A 26,118-nucleotide genomic window follows, 5' to 3' on the forward strand; every position below is an offset into this window, starting at 1 on the left:
AAAGTTGCTTAACCCAGGAACTCAATGGGGGGTCAGAGACCCATTTTATGTAACAATCAGACATGTAGATCAAGCCAGGTAGTCCAAGGCCTTTTGAACCTCCAACAACATGGCAACAGCCTTTAAATCATTGTCCTCCCCATTCATCACGTTGCAAAGCATCCCCAAGTTCCTACTTGTAGACTATCCGAGAATAAATTCTTTGCCTGGCCAGTATATACGAATGCCCTCATTAGATGCATTAGACTGTTTGCAATTACTTTAGCTAGAGGTTTCCCCATCCAGATATAGAGTGATAACGGTCTATACGATTAGCATTTGGTTGGGTCTTGATTGGGCTGGAAAAGGCAGGGGATCGACTATTGGGCATCCCTCTCTCATATCCAGCTCCCTGGCCCAGGTGTCCCTAAATCTCAGATTCCCCAACTAGCGATCAGTAAGACCTGCTATATAAGGCTAGCTTGGATAAAAGGCAAATGTCTCAGGCTAGCAACCAATGGAAAGGTGAGAATAGGCATCAGGAAAGACAACGTGTGGGTTGTATGGGTGAGGCCACAGGAGGAGCGGGAACGAAAGACCAGGTGGTAAAAAGAAGGTGATCAGAATGTTGGGTGAGTTGGTAGCAGATCTTTTAAAAGGTGAAGTACTTGAAAGAGTGGTACCAATAGTGTGTAGTGTAGTGGGTGTATTGTAGAGTCGGGAGGGGAGAGGGAGAATGATAGAAGTTGGTGTGAGAGATAACAGCATGTAGTGAGTCTAGTATTTAGAGTGAGATGTGTTCAGTGTTGGGAGAGAGTGAGGCTTATAGAGAGGGGTGTAGAAGAGGGATTCGAAAAGCAGGGCATAGTAGAGAAAGTGGGGAGGGGGTGAAAATAGTGAGTGGGAGTAGTGTGGGATGAACAGGGCACCATATTCCTGAGTTTCATGGACAGGAAAAGAGCAGTAGCAGTAGTAGGGAGAAGAGCAGTAGAAGTGGCGAGGAATTGGAAGCAGTAGGATGGACAGGGTAGGGACATCAAAGGGTGGAGACGAGGGCCAGTAATGAGTAGGAGTTGAGAGCAGTAGTTGTGAAGGCAGTAAGAGTAGCAGTAGTAGTAGTAGAAGAGGGTGGTAGCAGAGAGAGTAGTAGCCATAGTAGAGAGAGGTAGTAGCGAGGGTGATAGTGGAGTAAAGTGAGTATTAGTAGTAGAGTTAGAGCAGGCAGAGAAGCAGTAGTGTGAGAAGGTAGAGAAGAGGGGAGAGCGGAACGAAGGAAGTGTTTTAACATCAGAGAGATGGCGTCATTGGACGGAGGATGAGAATAGGAGGGGAGGAGTAGAGTTTTAAGGCGGTCAAGGGCTGAAGAATCAGATGGCACAAATGCACTACCATAACAGAACAGACCAATGGTAGAGTAGGGCTAAATTCAAGATCACTGGTGGAGTTAAACAGACGGCACTCAGGGAGACATCTGTATTTGGTCCAGCTTGAGGCACTAGGGGTTAACTAGCAGTAGCACTAACCAGGGGCTACCGCAGACACCTGGACTAGGGTGGGTATCCGAACTGAGGGGGGTGTGAGTGAGTGAGGGGGTCAGGGGTAGCGGACCACCCTAGCACCACCATCGCAATCTCCTTCTCCAGCCGCTATATTTCTTTCATTCATCTACCAACATTGCTCCTAAGAATTTCTTACTTCCTGTTATTCTATGAAATATAAACCATGGATTCCTTCCCCAGTGACTCTACAGATTATTCAGGCCATGTGTTACACTTAATTATTCTGTCAACAAAACTTGTGTGATTTTCCTTGAACTATTAGCTCACAGCATTCACAGACAAGGATTCCCATTTATGACATAGATAAACCAGTAGAATATTTAAGTGTTTATCTGACCTAACCTTGTATGAAAATACAAACCTTTTGAACCTTCATTTGGTGCATCACTTAATTTGTTGATCCATCAGAGAATCGAAGTCTACATTCCCAATGCCTCTAAAGGAAAAGGTGTTGAGAAAGTGAAGTGTTTCATTATGAGAGTTGAAATCTAAGGTACAGCTGCATTGTGGGAATTAAATTCTATATTACCAATACACTAAGAAAGAGATAGAAAAGGCCAAATTATCTGTGAACTGAAGTCCATGTTCCCTGAACGATCTGTATTTTATAATGGTCCTGAATAGGTTTATAACATTATTTCAATCAACATGCTTAATCTGGAATTAACCTAAAAAAGCATAATTTGTTCAGAATGCTAGCTGTCGCTCTCAAACCACTTACTTGATATTTTAAGAGGCTAGTCTATGTTAAAAATTATGAGCAAATGCCCCCTTCCAGCAGCATACATTAATATTTATTATACGTTTTAGTTCACAGAACTTTTGCGTATACATATTTCCAATACACAAATAAGATGCAATATAATACCATTACATTTATGTTTTACAATTAAGATTTGTTTGCCTTCTTACTTCATGCATTCGTACAAACATAGCATCTAAAACTTCCTAAATAATACAAACAATTTCATCATAGTGAATTTCGAAGGTTTTACCTTTTTGTCTAAAATGCCTCAATACTACTAGTCAGAAGAATTTCTTAATGTTTAGCCAGATTTGGTACAGAGCAATATGCACTGATGTTAAGTTTGTATTCAGGCAATGGACCCAAAAATCGTGATCCAAAATTGACTCGTAGTTATGTACCAGTCAACCAAGTTGTGCCATATAAAGGTGGCCTAGTTTCGGGCATTCAGTGAAGATGTGTCTCACTGTCTCTTTATTACAAGGGTTCTTACAAATCCTACAGAAACGACTTTCCCAGACTACGTTTCAAGCAACCACCCATTGATGAGCATACCGGGAGCTGGTTGATCCTCGTCAGGAGTCGTAACCGTCTTACATTGGGGTCAGGGAAGATCAAAAGGTATAACTGAGGGTGCATAAAACAGTGAACCACTTTTGATACTTCAGTATATCCATGCATCGTTTCCAAATGGATATAATTATGCAACCAATCCAACTGGGTTAATTTCCTTGCAAACACTTTTTAAAAATTTTGCATAACTGGTTTCTCGAGAAAAGTCTAGTTGGCAGTTTATTTTAATGAACATTTCCTGTACTGTTTTTATGTATTTGTCCTGTTTTAGTCCCGGCCGGGATATACCCCGCTACTTGGGCCATCAAGGAATCCTAGGAAAACATCTGTGTACGGATATACAATTAGCTTCTACGTTTCATAACCATCGCTTGGACGGATAATAATTCCAACTCCAAATGCAAGTATTCTATGGGGGTACTTTGTGGTAACCCTAACATTTTGCACCAGAAAAAACCCTCTACCCGCTTCTGCCATTCCCATCTGTATAATGCCAGGCCTTCCAGTCCATACAGAATGATGGGACAAAACCATTGTTTATATATCATTAGCGTCCCACTCAGTGAGAATCCTGCATTCCCCTTTGAGAATAGATCAAATAGGTCAGCTGTCTCGCTTTTGTGACCTTTTAGTATTTAATATGTTTTCATAACTGCCATCCTCCATCAGGTTTAATCCCAGATATTTGTAATGGGAGGCATATTGGATCTGTCCAAAACTAAGATCAATTCTTAATCCATACATTTTGTTATGGGTTACTAACATTACCTTTGTTTTATTAAAGTGTATTTCTAACTCATTTACCTTTGCATATTCCACCACATTTTTTAGGAGTGTTTTTATTCCCGTTACCGTGTGGCTCAAGAGCACCAGGTCATCTGCATACAAGATTGCCGTAATATGCTTGTGACCAATCTTGGGAGACCGAACTCCCAGTGTCTCCAGGCAGCGGATCAGGTCAGCATGGTAGAAGTTAAAAAGGAGGGGAACCAAAATACACCTCTGTTTAACAATCTTTTTTGATCTCCCCCGAAAGATGGTTACCATTGCCCAGACGGATCCTAGCAGTCGTTTTATTGTGTAGCGCTATGACAATTTCAAGCAACCAGCGTGGGCATCCCCACTCTTGCATCTTAACCCATAGGCGTTCCCTGTTAACTAAATCGAACATGGATTTAAAATCCACGAACGCGTAGTACAGAGAAGGGTCTGCTTTATCCTTTGCCAAGTTAATTACAGTCTTCCACTAGCAGATTTAGATTAGTACTGCCACACCCGACCAGAAACCAGTTTCCAATGGGTGAAGCTCATTTTCATCGACCCATGCTTGTAGATGTTTTAAACACACATGTCAAATACCTTACCCGTAGTGTCCAATAAGACAGTAGTTGGTAATTTTACAGGCTCAGCCTGTGTCCGACTTTATAAGCTGGTACCAATATAGAATTTGTCCAGGATTGGGGGATCTTTTTGTGAAGGCATATAGATTGCAAAGCAGTCTGGCCCACCTTAATGGACCCCCGTCCCCAGTCTGGTATTTATTCACTTTTTGGTTCACCATCTTTTAAGCATTCAATAAACCTTTGCCACATGGGCTCCGGGACGGGGTTAATCATGTGCTTTTCATTTTTGGGTCTTTGGCGAGCACCAAGGTCCGCCACATGGTTTTTGGGTTATGTGACAACATGGCTTTCAATAGTTTTTGCCAATTTTTGTTCAAGCCCTGCAACTTTCGTTGTTTATGTTAATGTTATTAATTTGTATTAAATATATCAAACAATTTAGTGCAACTTCAAATCATGCAGTGGGATTGGTGTAACCATGTACAATAAAAGCATTTTTTTAAAAAAAAAATGAGTTTCATGATGCGAGTACAAATAAACGTATACATCCATTGACCTCAAAATCAAATCCAGAGTCTATTAATCCCATGTGATGGTGTCTAACACCTAATGCTCTTAACCATTTAGAACTTGGCACCGGCTCGATTGGCACCAAGGCCATGTTTAGTTCTTTGGTTAAGAGTGTGGCACCAACCAGGCCTAGGCAAATGTAGGGATGCATTAGGTAATTTATTGTCTCGAAATGGAGAATAGCCATAACTGATTTATACATAAAGAAAACGCTTAGCGCTTTGGAGGCTCGATGAGTAGCCGTGCCATTTTGAGTAAACTAAAGGTGGTGGCTAAGACCCGTACTTGGGATTATCTTTTGGCCAATGCCACTAATGGTAAATTGAGTTTAGACTATTTATCCCACAATTGAGAAGTTGGTTTTAAATATTATTTGGATCTAATCTCTTTACCTTTTGAAAGATCTTTATACATGTGTCTTAGAGTGGGCATTTTTCCAGTCACTTCTTTAACCCATTCTTGGCAGATATCCGCTTGTGATGTTTGTCCGCTGTGTGGAGCATCCAAAGAAACTGGAATGCATTTTTTATTGATTTGACACAGGACTCTGAGATTAGTATGTATTTGAGACCAATCATGAAAGATGTTGGCATCCGCTCAATTAGTTCTGCAATGCTATTTCAATGTACATTTCCCCCATGTAGCATTTGCAACTGCATAATACAGCCACGCGGCATGGCTGTCAAGAAAAAAAGGCCTTTGACTACCCTTGATACCTTATTCTTCAAGGCTGCAAGCATAGCTCTCGTTTTAGCAGTTTGATGTTTTTACAGGTTTTAGATATTTTTTTACTTTAATAAAAGAAAGAGAAGCATAATGTGAGCCTCCGGTCTCGACATAGAATTAAGACTTTCTTTTAAGTTATAATTGATAATCTTTATTCTATGTCAAGACCGGAGGCTCACATTATGCTTGTTTAAAGCTTACTCACCACTATAGATGCAGGATGTTCTACCGGTTTCAGAATTGAAAATTGATTCACCTGCCCAATCGGCCATCCTCATAATGTCTTCTAGATAAACTCCAACCTGAAAAGATTTGGAAGCCATGGCACCGCTCACTGGAGTGGGCGCCAAAGTGAGTATTATCTATACCTGCTTGTGAGAGTCCAGCGCACCTAGCGTGCCAATTTCAGGGCAGAAACTGCCCTGTGGGGTTTGCGCAGTGCTATCAGCAGCTTCTATTAGGAGAGATCCTAAGGGGCACAGTCACCTCTTCGTAGACCTTTAAGCACTTGACCAGGCAAAGCTTCGGCTGTTCGCTAAAGGCGGGATATGAGATTACTCTTGAGTTGCATTTAGTCCTTCTGGGTAAGTGGAAAACTATGCCATCTGGAGAAAAAGTCCTGCCTGCAAGGTCGAGAGCTCTCACACTGGAGACCCTTCTGCAGGAGACCAAGCATCTCTAAAACTTGAGGAGAACCATCTCTGGTTCCGGAAGCACCTCAAGACCTTCCTCTTTTCTTCTGCGTTCACTCCCCCTCTCCCCTGCTGATCTGTTCTCTCTTGGCACCGTGCACCTGGCCATCCTCTGTCCTTCGGGCCCAGGTACCTGCTCACCCAGCCACCCTCCCGCACTGCCTCTGGGCCACCCCTTACACTGGGGTCTGTATCTTTACCCATACTGCCCCCCCCTTTTTCTTCCTCCACTTATCAGACCTACCCTGTCTGCTGCCTTAAACCTAGCACTTGCACATTTCTGGCTGCATTACCACTGTTTGTTGCCTTTATTATTTATTTGTTGTCATTTATCTGTTTCTCCTCTGCTTCGCACTTTCCACTTCTCCCCCCTTCCATGCACTTTTCCCCTCCCCCCTCTCCCATGCACTTGCGCGTTCTCAATGTCACTGGGCCTAGTAAGATCACCGTTTTGTTCTCTCCGGTTCCCCTCCCTTGCCTTGTCGCACTCTGAAACGCTTGGGTACGAGCGCAATAGAAATAAAATATCAATCAATCATAATAGCGTGGTAAGCTTGCTGGAAAGAGCGGTGCGGAATAGCTCCTCATTATTAGGCTAAGAGAGGAAAAGGTTGAGCACCTTGAAGTGGGAAAATGGGAAAACACCCTTCCCCCATTCTCATCCAAACCATGGCCCAGGACATGAAGACCCAAGCACCCCCCGGGAGAGGAGTTCGACCCCTTCACTTCGTCACCAGGCGGACAGGTCCCCTGTGTCCGCGGCCCACACGACCAGGGAGCCTGCCCACTAGCACGTCCGGGAACCGCCGGCGTCAGCCTCATGGACTAACTCGATTAGACAACAGCCACAAACGCCATCATCATTAGAGATGCCATGACAACATAGCCAACAAACGAGAACACACGTGCCACCATGCACACTGGTCACTCACATACCAACCCACACGAAGAACATACTCAGTGCTATGACACAGATGACCGATACACCCACAGACACGCATCGTTGTTATTTTTCATAGGCCTCCTACAGCACCGCAGAAACGCAAGACGCCCGAAGAGCTTGTGTATATATGCTTGCAGAAGCTTTCTCGCTACCTATCCCTGTGAAGACGCCACCCTATATATCTACTGCTGCTTGTGACGCTCTGTCGCCCCTCACGACCCCCACATTAAGGATTATGTACTGCCACCCAGAAACTAGGCCAAGGTAGGCTGCAAAACAAGAGTCTCCAGGCAGGAGCCTCTCAGACGAAAATGCAAAGCGTTGATCACGCAGAACGAGCCCCAACGAGAGCTCACAACCAAGGCCGCAATGTTGCCATTCACATGCCGCGCTCCCCGCGCCAAGGTTATACCTGCCAACGCCGAATGCTCCTCAGAGCCGAAATACAAATCAAATGCTCATAATTCTGCTCCAGCCACAGTCTCTCCACACGTGACCAAGCCGAGCTGACAAAATGCCAAGCTCGCGAGATAGAAAGTCGCTGGGGTCCCACGTCTGGGACACGATCTGCAACAACGAAGTGACAAGTTGGACACCTACAGCGATGGGAAAGGCATGCACATCAGCCACTAGCCAGACCTGTCCATTGTTGACCACTAACACATAGTTGCACATTGTTGCCAGCACCAGTTACACCGCAAGCTGGGAACAGCGATGGTCCCATACTTGAGGGCTCTCGGATGAACCAGAATACGAGGGGCTCATCACTGACGCCATTCTAGCTAGCCAATCACCGAGTGTCCCATTGTAACCAATTTGGTGTAGCAACTGTTAGGGACAACCCAAGTGTACCACCTGACCTGTCCTTATCATTCCTTCTATATGTAACTATACTGACCCTATCACTAGGGGAGCCAACCCGAAGTGGCGTTAGGTTTTGGGACAGTTTTCCCAGGTGATGCAAGTAGCACGTCATACTACAGTAAACTAGGTGATGCTCTCCTGCTGGGACCCCTTGCACGAGGTTGTGGCCAGCTGAAATTGCAGAGCGGTAAGCACTGACCATCCTGTAGGCGAGGCCTCGCTCTACCAAAGGTGCTAGGAAATTCAGAATTTCCTCTGTAGGTGCCGAAACTGGATAGAGCCGTTGGTCCAAACACCAACGTGTCCAGACATTCCAAGAGTTGGAGTATCTCTTGAAGGTAGCAGGAGCACAGCTCTCCTCGATGAGACTGATGGCCTTATGCGAGATTCCTGGGACTCTCCATCTTGCCGTGAAATCCTCCAGGCTGCTAGCATCAGCAACCCGCTGAGAAGGCGGCAGCGTTGACCTGTCGGACCCATTAGCAGATCTGGAAATCGGGGTAGAAGGATTGGAAAATCCGAGGAAAGTTCCAGAAGAACTGGATACCAGGTCTGAGATGTCCAGGCGGGGGCTATGAGGGCCATCTCCGTTTGTTCCCGACAGGCCTTCGCCAGGCTCCTCGCTATCATGATGAAAGGGAGAAAGGCGTAAAGGATCCCTTCCGTTCAATGCTGCAGAAATGAATCTGTTGCGGCAGCAGCTGGATCCGGCCTCCAGCTGTAAAAAAAAAAATCGGAAGCGTAGTGTTGAGACGGGAGGCAAACAGGTCCCACCCTATCAATGGACAAACAGGTAAGAGCCATTGCCTCAGCCTCAGCCTTAAGCACCAAACTTATCAATGCCATAAAACCCTACCTGTCCAAATCAAACTGCCTCAATTGCTAGAGCTACGATAGGAGCCAAGCTAGACTGCTGCAACTCCCTTCTAGCAGGCACATCAATAAAAAACAGACTTCAAGTTACTCAAAATAACATGCTAAGAGTAGCGCTAAGCATCTCGAAAAGAGAGCACATCACCCAAGCTAGACAAGAAGCCCACTGGCTCCCAGTCAAAGACCGCATTACCTTTAAAATACTCACCATCACTCATAAATGTCTCAATCTCACTGCTCCTTCATGCCGGTCGCAATCTATATCAAGGACCACTTCTTACTGGCCCATCAGAACACACTACACCAATCAAATCAATATCCCACACATCAATAGGGCCAAAGCAGGGGGGTTAGGATTCCCATTCTTAGCCCCCAAGCTTTGGAACGCTCTCCCAACCACCCTCAGAACTGAGACATCCCTCACAGCCTTCCGGAAACACCTCAAAACTGCCCTCTTCAATTAACTCCCTCCCTCCTGCTTCTGCCTCACCAACCTCTTACATCTCATACACCTCCACACATTTTCGTGCTCTGCACTATGTATATCACACAAAATGTATGGTGTCCAGTATGCATTATGTTCCTTCTTGCTTTCCTCCTGCAACTAAGCTCCGCTCTATCTTTGTAACTAAATGTATTCAATATCTGTAACAAGCGCCACGATGCCCAAGGGCTGATGTGCGCTGAACATATGCGAATCAATTAAATAAATGGGGCCCCATATCGGCTGGAGGCAGAGGAAGACGTCTCTGTTGAGCCTCCAGTCGCTGTAGTCGGTGGAATAACGGGAGTGCCAGTCTGCCACTACGTTCCTGAACCCTGGGAGGTACTCCGCCATGGTGTTCCAAGCAGAAATGGCAAAAATCTTTGGCTAGCTCCGCTAGAGGTCTTGATTTGGTGCCACCCAGATGATTGATGTACCTTACTGCGGAAATGTTGTCAATTTTGAGCAAAATACAACAACTCAATCTGCCTCTGGCAAAAGACTGTACCGCGAAAGAGCCTGCGAGGAGCTGCAGACAGTTTATGTGCATTTCCAGTTCCTGAGGGGACCAAGTTGACTCGGCTACTGTACCGAGTCTTGCTCCCCAACCGGAGCGACTGGCGTCTGACTATCACTATATCCGTGGTGGACCCGAAGATGGCTCTGCCGTTCCAGGCTTCCATGTGCGTGAGCCACCAGATGAGTTCCATTCTTGCCTGAGGCGAGAGTTATGTTATGGGTGCTTATATAGCGCCGGCAGCCCGCAGGCATACGAAAGGCTGTGCCTCAAGTGCTGACCTTTCTGTCTCTGCAACTCCCGGTAGTAGAGTGGGCCAGGAAATATCGCTTGAATGGAAGAGGTTAGTAGACCTATTACTCTCGCTAGCTCCCGGAGGGAGATGACATTCCTCTGAAGAAGCATGCAAATCTCCCGACGTGTGGAATTTATCTTGGTTCTAGGGAGACGGAGCTGTGAGATCTGTGTATCCACAACTAATCCTAGAAATTCTAGGTTCCTGGATGGGCAGAGGATCGATTTCTCCCAATTTATGATGAAACCGAGGCTGTGTAATAGATCTATGGCCAGTTTGGCCTGCTGTTCCACCAGGGCTTGAAATTGGGCCATGAAGATAATATCGTCTAGGTAAATTATGAGTCTGATACCCTGCTCTCTCAGATGAGCTACGACCAGCCTTAGAAGCTTGGTAAATGCCCAAGGGGCTGAGGAGAGCCTGAAGGACAAGCTTGTACACGCCCAATCCTGACCTTTCCAGGAGAACCTCAGGTAACATGCGTGTCTGAGGTATGGGCACTGCCAGATAAGCGTCCCTGAGGTTCAGGCAAATGAGCCAGTTGCCTGGTTTTAAAATGTCTGAGCATGTGAATCCTCTCCATCTTTAATTGGCGGTAGACTATGAAGTCGTACAAAGCCCTGAGATTTACTGGACGTACCTTTTGCTTGCTGGGCACCAAAAATATAGGGCTGAAAAATCCACCCTAACTCGAACAGAGGCGTATTGCCTGTTTTTGGTGTAGACTGTACCTCGCTGTCTATCGCTGCCGTGTCTGCTTCTGATATCACTATCTGAGCGGGCGGACTCGTTTAAAAAAGGGTTGAGCAAAGAACTCTAGATGCAAGCCTCGAGCTGTGTCCCTGATCCAGGCATCTCCTGATAAGGAGTCCCAGGCTCGCACAAAAAGAGCTATTCTCTCTCCTATGGGTGTCTGCGGCGCTTGGGCTGCTATGTTTACACTGACCGGTTGGTTGTTGTTGAGCTGGATATCTAACCGCTCTTCTTCAACCACAACCTCTTCCTCGTACTCTTGATGGGAAGGTGGTGTCTGTACGGTCTTGCCAGAAATTGTGCTGTCACTTGAAGATTGAGGTCTTCTATCAAAGGAATATCGGCCGGAGGAGCGACCCTTACCTAGTCCGTCCCGAAAAAAAATGTTGGTGTCGAAGACTCTTTTAATGGATGTTTACGCCTTGTCCAAGGCAGTGAAGTGGCCTACCAATTTGGCATCTCTTTCATGAAAGGATCCCCGAATAGCAGGCCCTGAGCTACCGCTCCAGATTCGGTATCTGCCACCTCTCCCAATTTGGAATCCGGATAGAATGATTGGGTCAATTGGATTGCCTGTATCAATGGCCTTTTCGGCCAGGTCCATTATTTTAGCCTGGGGTCCAGTAATGGCCAGGACCCTGTCTTGACAGGATCTCCAGGCACGATCAATGCCTTGCCTGGGGTCTTTGATGTTCTTCCCTAGGAAGGTAATCATTTTGGAATCGAGTTCAGGGGTTATAGCTACCTTCCCCGGAAATCTCTGTGCGAGGGCATTCTGATTTGTGCCTGGCTCTAACTTCTTTATCCAAGGGCCGACGCAGCCTGGCCTTGATGTACTCTGTGGCTCTACACGACGGTTCTCAATCTGTGGATCTGTGGTGTATCAAATCCTCCGGTGTAAACATACCCTCTAAAGAATGTTCACCGGCTGTCCTCTTGGGAATGTGGGCTGCCGCGTTCCCCGAGGTAGAGGGACGTGACCCTATGGTTTGATTGTCCTCTTCTGAGGAAATGGGGGTCTGATCACCATTATTGTATTCCCACTTGTCCTGTTCGTCGTCTGTGCCCTGTTGGAACTCCTCTGGGCTCGAAGGTCTAGCACCCCCATTATCTTCCTCAGGGCGAGAGGGTCCATCGTCCAAAGGGGCCTCCTTCCTAGTCAGAAAGGCTTTAAGCCTGAAGAAGGCGTCTGAAATAGCAGCAGTGGCTTGCTCTGGCTGGCTCGGAGGGTACATTCACCTTCAGAAAGGTACTTTCTTTTCTGTGTCTTCTTCCTCCCCAATGGGGGGTGTTTTCTGCAAAGTGCTCTTCCATACTGTCCAAGCGCTGTTGGATGGGCAAGAGCATTTCTGAAACAGCCTTTTTGATGCTGGTTTCCACAGAGGATCCCAGTATCTTTTTTAGACTGTCTGCCAAAGCCACTTCATCGATATGGTAATCTCCCTCCTCTTCCTCCGACCAATCTTGGTCAGCCTGGGGGGAGTATTGGGCTGCCATAATAATAAATGTAATACTTTGTCACCATTCTTTTTTTATTTATTTTATATATTCAGTGGGCAATCAGACCTGCCTTCTCTCCAACCCACTGAAACTTCTTAGAAAAAAGGATCTGTCTCCTTTATTTTCTTTCTCCGTTTTTCTTTTTTTTTATGCTTCTAATGAGGGAAAAGTAACTATTTTTAGTAAAGTAAATGCCGGCGCTTGCGCTCGTAAAATCCGTTAGGAAACAGCCTGAGTTGGGGAGGCATGCAAGCATTCGCTGCAGCAGAAAATGGGCAAAATAACAATGGAGTTCTCGCTACGTGCGAGGCTCTGAATCTTGATAACGTTCTCCGACGCCAGCGAAGAATAGCTGGCATCAGGGACAACAAAAACAAAGACAGAAAGAGGACGGGGATTACACGGTCCTCTGATAATAAGTAAATGAAAGATTGCAAAGAATTAAAGCCTAATGTAACGTTAGGAGCTAACAACTTTGATATTCAAGATAACGGCATGTAAAATAAAGCTTGCTGATCAATCACAGTAAAAGTTAATAAAAGGAATGAAATAAACTTCTCTTGCTGTAAGCAGCAAAGAAAGAGGAGCATAACGTGAGCCTCCGGTCTTGCTGTAGAATCATTTATCCTTCTACCAGTGTAGACAATCTGTTGTATAACATGGTAAAGCCATGTTGACATTGTTTCAGCCACATGTTGGTCTAGATACACTAGTTCTGCTCGTTCACATACTCGTAGGTCTTCATCAGACGAATCGCAATTTAAGAAATATCAAATTTGTCCCACAAGTGTTGCCTTAGTGCATTCTAATTTGCAATCAAATAAAAACAAAGAAAGGGACAACATCAGTTATTAAACTAAATATCCACTGATCAAGTCAAATACATCGAAATACTCATACTCCTTTCCATCCACATATTTGCTTCAAACAACTTCATTATTCTTAACAAATATGTTTATGCCTATTATTCCATACTCTGTCTCCTATAAAGGAAAAAGAATATTTTCAAAGAATCCTTCTTAATCCTTGCAACTGTTGCACAAATACCCATTCACTCAGCGTAAACTCTGTATAAACACATTAACCACAATTAGCAATGCACACCCCACATGAGTCACTACTCCAATATGTGTGTGCATTCAATAACCATCAATCGAGACCACTGCTCAGTCCCAGGAATAATGCTCCGAATCGGCATATGTACCATTTTAATATAAGTCATCCAGAAAAACAAAATGGAAGAGCAACGCATTCAGGAGCAGGTACAGCAGACTGGAGGCAGGAGAGTATTCAGTGGGGGTAGACCTATTCACCCTTCTTCTTGGAGACCCAAGCCCAACTTCAACAAAGCTACTACCCTCTAGATCAGAGGTGACTGTTGACTTTGAAAAGTGGAGGCTTGTCATTGTTTGATTAAATTAGCACAAGCAAGCCTGTACCAACCCTAGGAGGGTTCATCCACTACCCACTAAGGACCTTTTTTTTAAAAAAAATTATGGTTTTAAATTGTGCATATTATTGCAAATATTTCAGAAATATTAGGTAACAAGCCATTCAATCAACATACAGTTAGTTTTGAAGGACAGCACATGAAAGACTCCAAGCAATGCCAGTTCACCAAAACTATGCAGAAGCATTTTGCAACCCCTTTTTATGCAGCCAAGGTATACACCATTGCGTGCTTTTAAACTGGTTGTGCTCAAAGTCCTTAATCAGGCCTGTCAATACAGTAATTAGTGCAGAGCTGCTCTCTTTTCATGCTGGTTGTGCCCAGATAAGGTCACCTGGTTAGTCTATCAAAGGTGCCTGCTTTGCTACTGTAAAGCATATTGCCATGCTGTCTGTGCCTAAATCAGATCATGTGGTCTTTCAACAGATCATATTATTTCAATAAAGAGCATTTACATACACTGCATTCATAATAATTGCATTCATAATGTTTACCCATATAACGTGTGATGAAAAACGTCACCTCAGCCTAATATGAAAAAGCGATAACACTCACCATCCCAAACCTTAACTTTTGCAGGAGTAAATAAAAATCCCCCATGAAAAATCCAATCGGTAGGTCCATAGGGTTGTTAGAGACAGGATTTGTATTTGTATTTCTTTATTTGTATAGCGCGCCTAGCCCAAAGGCATCTGGGCGCACATCTTAGTTACATATAATCAATATATACTTACAGTTCTGGTGCAATTTACAATAACATCTGCAAATAGGATACATGGACGTAAATAATATACAGTAGCCAGGCAGGATATACATGGTCAGGTACATATGGGTATATTTACAATCGAATTTACAGGGAGAGTCAGAGAGAGTCGGCAGACAATGTCAGTGAGTGATCAAAGGAATAGTGTATTACTAGTGTGGAAGTAGTATGCTGTTCGACTCTTGCACAATGAGCCACAATTTGGCTTTGCTCTTGAAGACATGAAATGATGGTTCTAGTCTAAGTGGAGTGTGCAAGGAATTCCACAGTTTGGAGGCAAGGACCGGGAGGCTGATACGCCCAGATTTCTGAAGTTTAAATCTGGGCACAGATAGGGAGTGAGCTTGGGCTGCTCTGGGGTGGCTAGAAGTGAGTGGGGTGAACCGGCTACCCAGGTATTGCGGGGCCTTGTTGGCAAGGCATTTATGTGTGAGGGCAAGCGATTTGAGAGAGACACTTTGGGCTACTGAGAGCCATCGCAGATTGCGCCGGGAGGCCTATCTGTGTTGGTTCCTGGATATAAACAAGGCGGCTCTAATGGCGCTATTTTGGGTGACCTGAAGTTTGCACAGGTTACGTTGACTAGTACCTAGATAGAGGGCATTGCAGTAGTCTCTCTTGGCCATGATTAACGTTCTGGCGAGGATAATGCAGTTAGTGGTAGTGAGAAATGCGTGGCAGGCTGTAATTGGTTTATTAGTGTAGGCCGAAGCTGGGACCACAGCGTTGGTTTGTCTCGAGAGAGATAAGGTGGAATCGAGGTAAATACAAAGAGTTTTAGTAGCATTGGTAACCTTGATGATATTGCCATCAATGGTGAATGATTTGAAGGTGTGGTCTAGTCTGCTAAATCGGTTAGGGGAGCCCAAGTTGAGGAGCTCTGTCTTGTCATCATTAAGACAGAGCTCGTGTTGATCCATTCATGCCTGTATGACCTGGTAAACCTCATTCAGGGCTTTTGTGTCGACAACATGGTTGCCTGTGATAGGGATGAGTATCTGGGTGTCATCCGCGTTATTAGTGTAGGTGACACCCAGATAATCAAGAATATCAAATAATGGTTTTGTGAACACATTATAAAGCGTGGGTGGAGGGGGCGCACGGATGAGCTCCTACTCTATGTGAGCTCGCCTTCCGTAGGTCCGCAACGTGATCTGAGCCCCCACATCGCGACCCCCCCCCCCCGGAAAACAAACGAAGAAAAGGACACGACTAACAATCTGGAACCATTCTACAGCCATCCGAACACCCTGTGGTCCAGAGGGTTGGGCCCCCGAACTAGGGGCGCGTGCCTTCTCGGACACAGTAATCAACCCCATGAACACTAAAGGGAAATTAGCCAGATACGCATATACTCCACCCCTATTGGTCTCAGAGAATAAGAACACAATATCGACGGATGCCTCGGAGACAGGTGCAGCAGCTACCAAGGGTGACATCGCTGCCATCCTGAACGAAATAAACATGGGAGCCAATCTAGGTGGCAAAATAGACAAGATTACACAGAGAATGGATAATATTGGAGAGACTAGAAGGGGGTCGAGAACAATCAAGCCTCCATAGATACCCTTGAAAACCCAAATGGACCTTAGAATACGGGATATTGAGAAAAGAGGAGGAATTTCACCTGAAAATTGATTATTTAGAAAACAGAGAGAAGAAACAACCTACGGTTTTTCGGCATTCCGGAACACGAAGGGGAAACAGAAGAAGATCTCAAAAAAACAATCCACGACATCATCAAAATCCTGACGGCGGACGAAGATATCGATGAGCCCAGGACAGAGAATACACAGAGCCGGAGGTCCACCAGGTGGCCCAAGATCAGTACTTGCCAGATTCCATCGATATCAGGATAGAACCACGATTCTGGAGAAAGCCAGATCAGGGGGCCCGCTCACCCTTGGAGGAGCCCAGATAACCATCTTCCAAGACCTATCCTCGGTTACCTTAGCCCTGAGATGCCTCTAATCCACTAACGAAGTGGCTCAAAGAACAAGGTACTCGATACAGATGGGGATGCCCCTTCTCCCTCAACTTCGAACATGGAACCAAAAGAGTACAGTTACGTACAGAAGAAGAGATCCGAGACTGTACAGCGGAACTCCTCGGAACGGGCCCAAGGGAGGGAGACCAAGGAGAACACAAACAGAAGAGAACGCAGTGGGAACTCCAAGGAGAAAAAGAGTGAAGGGATCAAGAAAGTACAGACGAGGCAACAACACACCAGATAGTGACAAATGAAGGAAACATTCCAAAGATCTGTATCTAAGAGATGGGAAACTGGGAAACTCAACGAGAGCGACCGTCAAGAACTGGTTGAACCATACTTCCTCGACAAGTGGCCAGACCCCTCAAGGGGTATCCCCCCTCGTGAGAGGGGTGAAATAAGCAGCTGCGACGGACCGCGAAATTGCATGTAATACTCGATATCCTTTTCAGAATGTAACTATTGAGTTTAACTGTCCAGGGTGGGGGGGCGATTAGGGGGCTCAAACGTTAAAATGTTTGTATTTGCATCCAGTCCGAATCAGGCGCCACCAAAACAAGGATGAACACCCTCGATAGAAAAGTTAAAGAGGGAAAACGAGGATGGACGGAAGGGGGTAGCGGATCACAAACCGCTGAAGGGAGGGAGGGAGGGGGGAAGGGAGTTAAGAACATTGAAACCCAAGACGCTCAGGCACATTCAAAAGAAGACCTCAACTTCATTGGCATCCATTGATAAAGAATGGGACCCAGTGAACGAACGAAGACAACACTCCAATGACTAATATTTGTAACACAGTTAGCGACAGGCTCGGTATAATTAAGATTGGAACACTAAATGTCAAAGGACTCAATTCTCCCACCAACAAGTCGTTTGTGACCAGGGAATTCAAAAGGGCAGACCTAGACATACTTTTCCTACAGGAAACCAGATATATTAAAGGGGATGAAATAAGGATTCTGTACACCAGAACGTGCGCTGAATACTGGGGCTTAGGCCCACTCAGGAAAGCTGCCGTAGGCATTCTAATCAGCCGAGGCCTCCAATTTGAAGTTATGAAAACTTGGGCAGACGTAAGTGGAAGAGCAATCGTGTTGGTCGGCAAGATACAGGGCCCCACCATTATACTTGCATCCATATATGCCCCCAACTCAGGTCAGTCCAGGTTCCTACAACATATAGTCCCCAAAGTCATGTTTGAAGCAGAAGGCGAAGTGATCCTAGGAGGCGACTTCAACATGTGGGCTGGCCCAACACTGGACAGACAACCCGGCAATCTACAGGCGAATAACCCACCCGAAGCCGGCCGCTCAGAAGTAATAGATATGATGGACACCAACAAGCTGAGAGACGCATGGCGCTATATGAACCCCCACCAAACAGGCTTCACTTTCTATTCCGCACCACATGCTACATATACCAAAATCGACTACATATATCTCACACCGGACTTAACGAAGGGCGTAACCACATCCAAAACATCCCCCATAACCCGGTCAGACCACAACATGGTCACGGTCACCCGGTCACCCTCAGCCGGGTGGTGCTCCCCTGCAGAAGCTCGAAATGGCGATGTAACGAAAAGCTCTGGAAGGATTCGATTTTCCGGGAACAACTTGAGAAGGACATTGACGAATACTTTGAACGAAACACAGGTGAAGTCTCGAAAAACACGGTATGGGAAGCAGGGAAAGCGACATGGAGAGGCATACTAATCAAGGACGGAGCGGCAAAGAAGAGGGAGCGGTATCTGGTGGAAAATAGACTCCGAAATGAAATAGCTCAATTACACCTTAGCGCCCAATCCGCCGACACTGGGAGAAGGGTAAAAATAGCAGAGGCGACCAGCAAGAGGGAAGAACTCCGGCAACTGGAAACTGATCAAATTGTGCGCAAACTCCAATAGCTGAAGCAGAAACATTACGAGAAAGGGGACAAAGCAGATGCATTGCTCGCAGCCCGGCTCCATGGAGAACGCCAAGAAAGATGGGTATCAAACATAGAAAACAAACACGACCCCCAAGAGAAAAACATGCCAACATCCCCAAAGCCTTTGCCGACTTCTATAAGAATCTGTATACCTCAGATACCACATCAGATGATGGGGCAATCACAGAATACATGAACAAGATAACAATCCCAAGTCTATCCCAAGAAATAGCAGATGCCTAGATGCCCCCCCCCCCATCACCGACAAAGAAATAGAAGACGTAATAAAAAGGCTCCCAACAGGAAAAGCCGCCGGAAACGACGGCTACACGGCAGGATTTTACAAAACATTCATAGATACCCTCCTCCCATTTATGGCTGAGCTCTTTAACCACATCCTCCAGACCGGCTCTACACCCGAATCCTTCTCCGAAGCACTAATTACGGTCATCCCGAAGGAAGGCAAAGATCCAAGGCAGTGCACATCCTATCGCCCTATTTCCCTCCTAAATATTGACGCCAAAATTTACACAAGGGTCCTCACTGCACGACTCGAAACTCATATGCTCGCCGTAATCCACAACGACCAGGTCGGATTCATCCTCGGTATACAGGAGGCAGACTCCACCCGCAAGACCCTTCACCTTATACACAAAGCCAAGAAAATGCGAAACAACCCTGTATTATTCTCAATCGACACAGAAAAAGCATTTTACAGGGTTGAATTAAACTTCCTGGAGGCAACATTAAGATAGGCGCCAGTCCAACACTTCGACAAGGAATCAAAGCGGTATACATTACACCTCGAGCATCCGTGACAGTAAACTCCCAGTACTCTCGCTGGTTCCTGCTGAGCAGAAGCACGAGGCAACGATGCCCCCTTTCGGCAATATTGTTCGCCCTATCACTGGAACAATTGGCTCAATCGCTCAGGACAGACGAAGGCGTCGAGGGATTGCGGGTACATGGAAGAGAATACAAATTGGCCCTATATGCAGATGACATCTTACTCCACGTATAAAACCCGAAGACGTCGATCCCCCCGTGCAATCCATCTCATTGAAGAATACGGCTCTCTATCTGGCTTTAAAATGAATAGAACTAAATCCATCCTTTTCCCACTACATGAACTCAACACGAAGCAAAAACTAGAACTCGAACAACCGGGCCTCACCATCGGAGGTTCGACACTCAGATACCTGGGTGTCAACCTGACGAGGGACGTTGCCTATATATACCAAGCCAACTTCCCCAAACTTCTCTCCGCACTCCACGCAGACCTCGCAAAATGGAGACCCCTGACGATATCTTGGATGGGATGCCTGAACGCCGTCAAGATGGTCAGCCTCCCACGCTTCATGTATCCTTTCCAGGTCCTTCCAGTTACGATCCCAGAGGACTTCTTTAAACAAGTGAAAAGGGCAATTACCGGATTCCTGTGGGCAGGAAAGAAACCCAGAATACCCTATGAAACCCTCATATTACCCAAGGATCAAGGATGGGTTGGCCTTCCTGACAGAGCGATATTACCAGGCGGCCCAGTTAAGAATCCGCGTCCCTCACCTAAGAGACAGGAACGACCTGTAGTGGGTACAGCTGGACAACGATAATCTGACCCCTGTGACGCTCTCAGAATGGCTGTGGGTCCCCAGACCAAAACTCACCCAAGGACTGCACAATCACCCAATACTGGGAAAGATATGGAAGGAAGGAAAAGGAATGACCGGAGTTACCACATGGCCATCCCGCCTGGGCCACTTATGGGCCCCAGGCATCAGAGAAGAAATCCCTGAACACCCCAGATATCAAACCTGGTTCGACGCGGGACTCTAAAGAGTCGGACAGCTATGGAGGAAGGACAAGTTCATAGCAATCACAGAACTGGAAGAAGCCCTTCAACTGCACCCAATACCGATCTTACTTTACCTACGCTTGAAGGGCGTCCTATTCAAACGAGAATGGAAAACCAAGATACGCAGAGAACTTAAGGCATTAGAGAAAATTCGACACAAGCACCACGAATAAAGGCCTGATAGCACGCATGTACAGCGCGCTGATCACCAAAGACCAGAACCCGGACCTTCACCTGAAAGAAAAATGGGAAACAGACTTCAGAGAATGTGACCAACAGGCATGGGACACAATCTGCAAAACATCTTCCCAAATATCAATTGCTGCACAATACAAACTACATGCAATAAAATTACTTCACAGATGGCAATGTGATCCCCACAGACTATCTAAAATGTATCAGACCAACAGTCCACAATGCTGGAGACAATACGGAATGAACGCTAACTACTGGCACATGTGGTGCGACTGCCCCAAAGTCTGCATTTACTGGAATGAGGTACTTGGATGGATTAAACAAATATACGGCATTGAATGAAAACCCACTCCCCTCCTGACTTTATTCAGCCTAGAAGAGGACTATGAACTAATCAAGGTAAAAAGACTAGCGTCCCCGCTACTATTAGCGGTAAGAGCCGGCCTAGTCATCAAATGGAAATCCCCATACCTCCCTGCGAAAAAAGAATGGATCACCATTGCAACAAACATGTACACGATGGAAAAAATCACGGCGACTCTCCATGGAAAAGCAGCACGCCACAAAGAAGTCTGGAGTGACTTTGCCACACTATATATCATAAACCGGAGACAAAGACAACCCGTAGACTCTGAACCACCCTAAACTACACAATCACCCGAGGCCTGGACACCACTTACCAAACTACAGGTGAACGGGGCCTGTCGCACGACATGAACATACACAATACAACTGAGACAATCACCACAACGGTCACCGAACATTGTTTAAGTGCAAGCCAACGTACGCAATGAAACCGAATGCCCGTCTTGGGGGGAATGGACAGAATATATTCTAACCCAACAGGGAACAGAAAGTTATTTGTGACAATGGTACAGCCCTTTAACTATAAAGTGATTCTACTGTAACATGAACAAAGTATGTGTGTACCAAATTGCATTACCCTTATGTTGATGTTTAAAAAACATAATAACATTTTTTTTAAAAAATAAAGCGTGGGTGAAACACAAGAACCTTGTGGGACCACGCGTAATACTGGGGCTGGTTCAGCTGAGGCACTGGGGGAGAAGATCCTCATGGATCTGCTAGCCAGGAATTAGCTGATCCAGGATGTAGCTTTGTCAGAGAAGTGGGCTGCCATTTAGAGATGTTGGCACAAGATTTGATGGTTTACAAGATCGAACACAGCAGATAAGTCCAGAAGCAAGAGGAGGGCAATCTTACCATTATCCTTCAGGTCCTCAATTTGTGTTTTGAGGTCAAGAAGGGCAGATTTTTAAATTATTATTATTGCATTGTTAGTTTACATAAAACCTTATACAACATGTCACACGCAATACAAATACACAGTTCATTTTATAAAGCAGCATATAAAATAAAAAAAAAAAATGTCATCAAAATCACACACATTATCATAAAATGTTCATAAAATATCTCTCCCAGCCCTTAATTCATAATGTAAATGTATTCCTTTACTGTTCCATTATCTTTCCATTCCTGTCATTCCTCTATAGAAGCCTTAAATATGAAATTCCTTTTTTCCAATTCCTCCATTATATTTTGGAGCAATAGATTTAAAGCAAGAATTAAAGAAATATTTACACCCCACATACAACGGCTCCAAAACAAATGGATAGACATTTCAAGATCCCTGTTAAATCTATCTTTAAGATAGAGCGCTCGTTTAGACTCAAAATGGGTACAGGTTAAGACAAGGTGCTTGAGAGTTTCTAATATGTCAGATTCTCCACAGAAGCGACAAGTGAAGCTGATTTGATCTTGATTAGGCACCTCTTCTTTATGTCCCCAGTGCTGAATCCTTTCTAAAGTCGGCACCTGATTGAGTCTGAAACGCATAAATGTTAATCTCGCCCTATAACAAGGGAATCTTTGTATGTAAAGGGGAATACATTCCCTTGCGTGTCCAAAGTTGGCATACTCCATATAGGAGGAGTAATACTCTGTGCCATTTACTGTGTCCACCCAATCTGCCTTAAATAAAAGTCTCATGACTAATCCCGGTCGTTGTACCAGGTCTTCTAAACAAAGACCTAGAGTATCTAATAGAAGATTCATTTTATCGCAGAATCCTCTAATGGATTTGACTGACTTGGATTGAACAACCTTATTTAGCAACTCAAATAGGGTGTTTGCTGGTGGATCATTCATCTTTCTAAACAGAGATAATTGTCTCCACAAGTATCTTACTTTGAGTGAAATAAGACATACCTCATGGCGGATAATGTAGTTGGGGACTGCCATGGATAGGCCCAATACTTCTTTCCACATTTTCCCCTGAACCACATTCAATTATGAGCTCATATCATGAGTACAAATGTCCAGACCATACAAAAGAATCGGCTCAGCTTTCGCAAGATAAAAGTGTCTGATAGGTAGGAGCGAAAATGTATATACCCTAACCTTCAAAAATTTCATTTGAATCTTTAGTTTAGACGCTTCTTCTACTCGGCTCAGTTTCCACATCTTAAGGCTAGATTTATTAGTAAAGTTATAGCCTAGATATGTTATAGCCTGGACCTGTTCCACCCAATCATCTCCCATCTTCCAAATATATGATTTGACAGTTCTTTTCTTAGTGATCACAATCGTTCGGGATTTGGATGCATTCGGCGAGAGATTATTCACCATCGCATACTGAAAGAAGATATCCATCTTTCTACGAAGGCCACGTGGGGTGCGTTCAAATAAAATAAAATCATCAGCAAAGGCCATCTAGTCAATAGCCAAACTCCCCAACCTAACTGGCGCAATGGAAGGACCCTGCCACATGTCCTCCATATCGCTAGGTTGAAGAGCGTGGGTGCAAGTGAACAGCCCTGCTTGACCCCAACCTTAGTGTCAATGGCATCAGATAGCAAGCCTTCCTGGGTCAAACGGACCCTGACCGAGGTGTTCCTATGCAGCAGAGCCAAGAGTTGGACAATCTTTCGCGGAAAGTTCATTGCTAACATTTTGGTCCACAATCTTGCTCGGATTACCCCGTCAAAAGCATAGGAGAGATCTAAAGATGCCATAAAGACTTCACCCATATTGGATTGATGGACTGTATCTCTCAAATGGGCCAAAATATAACCATTCAAATCGGTTCCCAACCCCTCTCTAAAGCCAACCTGAAATTTACTGAAACAAGCATTCCTCCTAATCACTTTATTAAGATCCCTTAGAAGTAGAATACCGAAGACTTTACTAGCTGCATCTAAAAGTGCTATGGCTCTATAATTCTGGGGGTTGAGAACATCACCTTTTTTAAATATTGGAACAATAATCCTTTGAGCCCAAGATTTAGGGATGGTAAGATTTTTAAAAAGATCATCAAATATGGGTTTGAGCAACTCAGCCCACATTTCAGGGGCCGCCTTTATAATGAATGGAGGGATGCCACCGGGGCCCGGTGCTCTAGATGGTTTAACTTTATTGATGGCCCACATGATATCTTCAATATCCCACAAGCAATCATCCACCACTGGAGGACCTAAGTCCAGATCCTGTTCCTTAGAGAAGGAGGAGGGCAATGCAAATGTTTCCTTGTAATAGGTGCACCACGCCTTTGCTTGGATAGGACAATGAAGTCTATCTTTTGCCGACGTGAGTGCATTGTTGACAGTAGCCCAAAATTTAACATCTCTGCCCTTGCAGAGATTATACATCATCACTTGGTGTACTTCCAGATATTGATCCATTCTCAGGAACTTAATCAAATTTTTATTTTTCAGGATAATTGTTTTCTTCCTGAGCTGCAATTCAGAAAAGGAGATGGGTAATTTCTTTAGAAATTTTAGATCCCTATGTTTGATGCGCTTGGATTTTTGGATTCTGGAGTCACCAACCTTCCCCCTAGAAATCAGCACCTCCATATTGCCTGTCCTACTGATTTTATAAACACATGACAATATAATATTATTGTAATAAGATCCCCCCAATACAATGTCCTCTTCGCTACTAATTCGATGCGATACTAGGGTAAGGTTCTCCAATACCAAGGTATTGAATTTCATAATCGTTTTCTTATTCCATACAATCCTTCTCCCATTATTTGCCGCCTTTAAGCCCAAAAATATAGGATTAATGTGGTTACAGGAATTGATAAAGAAAAACATAGGGGAATATGATCACCCAACTCTACCTCCATGAGTGTCAATTTTCCACATGCTTGCTTCCAGCTATTGGATACATAGAAGAAATCAATTCTGGAACTATGACTTCCTCTTTTCCATGTATATCTGGGTAAATTCCAATCCGAGGCATGATCTAAGAGCCCCAAATCCCAATGGTCAAGGGACTTCTCCCACCACATACCTCTCTTAATACAAGGGTGAAGCAATTTAGGGATCACCCCTCTTTCATTCAGCATAGAGCCCTCAGCACAGGCCGAATTAAAATCACCTCCCAAGATAATGCAATTTCCGAACCCCTTCTCAAACCAACATCCCAGAATTTCTCCAAGAGAGCCTTCCACTGTTTCTATGGTCACTTTTAGTGGATTCCAATGTAAGTTCAACAGGAGGATCAGATCTACATTGTTTTCTGACGATAGGACAATACCCAGAAGCCAATCACTCCTAAAAATAACATTGCCATGAAACCCCAAATTACGATCAACAGCAATAATCAAACCGCCACTAGGTCGACCCATTAACCCCCTAGATACTAAAGAAGAGAAAGTATAGAATCCTTCTATATACGTATCAGACAACATCATGGTTTCTTGGAAGAAAAACGCACCATGTCTGCCACCATCACCGAGTGAAAGCCACTTACCATGCGATGATTATTATGATTGGGTAAGGAGATAGAGTCTATATCATCTGTTGTTATAGCCCTCAGTAGAGGAATTTTTTTGAACAGATTTAAAAGATGTGTTCTATTTAAACTAGCCTGAGAGTCTGTTTTATTGTTATTAATCCAACCCAGAATCTTCCCTGTGTGGATCTTTGAAAGGGGCTTGCCCAAAATAGATTGCATCTTTGTATTATCAACAGAAAGTTTATCCAATGCGTTTCTTTGAAAGTCCAATGGCGTCCATTGCTCTAAGAATGGTATCATTGTAATTATCTACTAGGACAGTAGGATCCGAACAAGATAGTAGTGCCTTATTCAGTGTAGGTATAATGTGTGGGAGGAGATTAACTCTAGTTATGTCTCTTTTGTTTCTGGTGCAGGTGGGAGTTGCAGTGTCAAGTTTGGCGCGTTGGTAATTGGCTGCGATTGTAAAGATGATAATATGGTGGTCGGACCATGCGCAAGGAGAGTTAGCTACTAAGTTAATGGTGCAGTTTAGATCGAACAGCCAATCAAGGATTCTACCCTTGCCATGGGTGGGATCGAGGATGCGGTGGGTGATGCCAAGGTCAGTAAGGGAGCTAGCCAGCTAGCCAGGTCTGTAGCTGAAGGGTCATTGGTATCATGGAGGCCCAAGTTGAAATCGCCTAATAATATTATTTAGAGTTGATCTTGGTTTCGTCTGTCAATAGTGATGAGATATCATCGGCAAAGGTGGCGACA

The 26,118-nt window shown here is 44.8% G+C and overlaps 1 protein-coding gene across 2 annotated transcripts in view; it reads right to left on the reverse strand.

Annotated features, from left to right (window-relative positions):
- SUPV3L1 (Suv3 like RNA helicase) overlaps positions 1-26,118 on the reverse strand; it is a 1,718,675-nt gene that overhangs the window by 1,432,574 nt on the left and 259,983 nt on the right. The window lies entirely within an intron of this gene.

This window comes from Ambystoma mexicanum, chromosome 8, assembly GCF_040938575.1.
Source record: "Ambystoma mexicanum isolate Mex_15411 chromosome 8, UKY_AmexF1_1, whole genome shotgun sequence".
Taxonomy (NCBI): domain Eukaryota; kingdom Metazoa; phylum Chordata; class Amphibia; order Caudata; family Ambystomatidae; genus Ambystoma; species Ambystoma mexicanum.